Source organism: Tupaia chinensis, unplaced genomic scaffold (genome assembly GCF_000334495.1).
Source record: "Tupaia chinensis unplaced genomic scaffold, TupChi_1.0 Scaffold000061_1, whole genome shotgun sequence".
Classification (NCBI taxonomy): Eukaryota; Metazoa; Chordata; class Mammalia; order Scandentia; family Tupaiidae; genus Tupaia; species Tupaia belangeri.
The window spans coordinates 2,176,719-2,179,281 of NW_006159519.1; the positions used below are offsets into that span (position 1 = coordinate 2,176,719).

A 2,563-nucleotide genomic window follows, 5' to 3' on the forward strand; every position below is an offset into this window, starting at 1 on the left:
TCAGGAAGATGTATGAAAACCTCCACTTCAATTCAGCATCCCTTTTCTCCCAGACAAACACGGTTGGATTTTAATAAATCAAAGAGCCACACTGTTTAATAAAAATTTATTGACTTACAAGTGATTATTTATCAAAAGACCATTAATAGCAGGTACTGAAATGATGTGTTACTGGGTGGTGCTGGGAGACTAATAGGAAATCGATGCGGCCGGCCGGGCGGAATGCATATGAGGGCCCACCCCGGCAGCCAGTGCAATCTCCCCCGCAGAACACGCCAGACGCTACCCCTGCTGCAATGGAAAGCTCCCCCCTTTTATTTATCGTTTACAAATGAAATGATCAATACTTTTAATCTAGAGCAAAATTTATTAACTTTCCCATCGGAGAGAGACATATTGACTGGGCGAGCGGGTGAGCGCAGGGAAGATGGATGGCCGGCCGGTGGGCTCCCAGCCTGTCCAGGGGCCAGTGTGCAGCGGCTGCCCTCTGGCCAGCGTCCCTGGCTCTACAGGACGGGTGCGCCTGGAGGCCAGTCCGGCCACTCGAGATGCACTGCAGGTACAGACCTAGGATGGAGGATGGCGGGAAGCTCTACCTGCGGACACCCGAGTGTTCTGGGCAGTTCCAGGAAGGAAAGGGCAGGACTCACCAGATGTCCCAGGGCCACAGGTCCGGCCATGGAGGTCTGTCGCTCGCCACTGGCCTGTGGGGCGCTCCACTCCGCTCTGTAGAGTGCCCTGCACCACACTCACCCGGCAGGCCTTTGCAGCGACAGGAACTGGGGTCTGGCCCGGTGGAGAACCAAGTTCTGACGTGGGTTCTGCGGCATCAGGGACGTCACAGCAGCCTGCTCCAAGCCTGACCTGCGAGCTCCGGCCTGGCTACTGCCTGCCACTGCACCTCCTTTGGGGGGACTGTACTCACCTTCCCAGAAAGTTCCTTCCCTAGCCAGCTAGAAAGTCTTGTGTTTGAGTGAAGAAATTGTTCAAGCTCTACAGTCAAACCACCCAGAGGAGTGTGGGATGTTCCTTTGCATGCGGGGACACCCTCTAGCGGGGGTTAGTCTCACCAGCCTTGATGTTTTAGAAGGAAAAGAGATTCAAAAGTGACCTCTTATTTCAGAACCCGGAAGACTTCAGAGCTCAAAGCCAAAGTATGAATCAAAGGCTTAAAAAAATGATAGAAATTTCGGAGGTGGAAAAGGCCGTCGAAAGCATGCAGCCCGAGTCTCTAGTGACCAACCAGGAAACACACGCAGCAAACAGGCAGCAACATGTGGGGGTGGGGTGAGACGCTGCCAGGGCCTCCCCTCAACTCCACGATCGCCCCTATTCTGCCGAGATCGCGGTGGACAACACCTGGCACCGCGCGTCTGAAGCGTCCCGAGGCTTTATCTCCTGAGTGCAACACAGTTTCCCAAAACACACACTCTGACTAGGGACGGGAACTCGGGGCCCGAAGGATTCAAATGCACGAAGCTGCAGCTGCGCCTGCATGGAGTCAGCAGATACGGACGTCCCGGGTTCACCTCTGCGGTCCAGGTCACACCTTCCCGTGGCTAATGCAGAGGCATGGGGCAGCGCCGCCCGGCCCCAGCGCGTTGCCAGGCAGGTCGGACGTGAGGAAGCAAACGGCTACGACAAGACGCAGGGCTGGACAGTGGCACGGCAGTTAAAGCCTCACACTCGGCAAAGCAATCCACGAAGGCTCTCGGTTCACGGGAGACCCCCGATGCGCCAGGCTTCCCCTTGACTTGGCCGAGAGCGAGGGCAGGGTGAGGGGTGGGGTGGACTGGCGCCAGGGCTGACTGGGGGTGCTCTCTCTTGCTCCTCTCTCTCACTCGTGGAAGGAAAAATAAAGTTTAAAATACAAACAATAAAATACGAAAACTATGGGGGCCAAGAAGTAGCATGGTGGTTAATGTACCAGGTCCCCACATGGCCAACCACGGTTGAAGTCCCGGACCGAGTAGCTTGGAAATCACACTGGGCACATGCACACGCGTGTCCAGAATCCCAGGAGGAAAATGGAGAAGGGAGCGTGGCATGGCCACCCCCACCAACGGGTGATTTCTCACTTTTCCTGTCTCTCTTCGGCGGACACATCCACCTTATGTCAAAAACCTTAAAAACAAAATTCAAGAATTAATAAATCACGAACAGAAGTTCCAGAGAACTTTTAAAAAGGGAATTTGACCATCAAGACCAATTTAAAAGATCCTTCGACTTTTGGACATTATAAATTACCTCCTATAAAAGCTGAAAAACCACTTTTAATTTATTTATAGTTAGTTTGCTATAAGGTAAGTGGGATCACCAGACAGAAACAGAAAGGGTAAGTCTGAAAGCACCTCCGGAGGGGCATGGCCACGCTGCATCCCTCCTTGGGATTCTGGCCACGTGCGCCCAGCACGATTTTCACGCCACGGGCTTCAGGACTCGAATGGCACCACCGGCCGTGCAGCATCCAGTGCCTTAACCTCCGCACCACTGCTGGCCCCACTTTTTGTAAGAGGCTATTCTTGCAGTCACAGTAGTGGTTTTTTGTTTTTTTTTTTAGAGA

General features: G+C 53.4%; 1 long non-coding RNA gene across 1 annotated transcript; it reads right to left on the reverse strand.

Annotated features, from left to right (window-relative positions):
• Window positions 1-347: 347 nt before the first annotated feature.
• On the reverse strand, window positions 348-1,969 carry LOC114004519 (uncharacterized). Its single transcript, XR_003546656.1, has 2 exons — window positions 651-1,969; window positions 348-567 (listed from the first exon to the last, which is right to left on the reverse strand). It is a non-coding gene; the product is annotated as an uncharacterized LOC114004519 (long non-coding RNA).
• Between the last annotated feature and the right edge of the window lie 594 nt (window positions 1,970-2,563).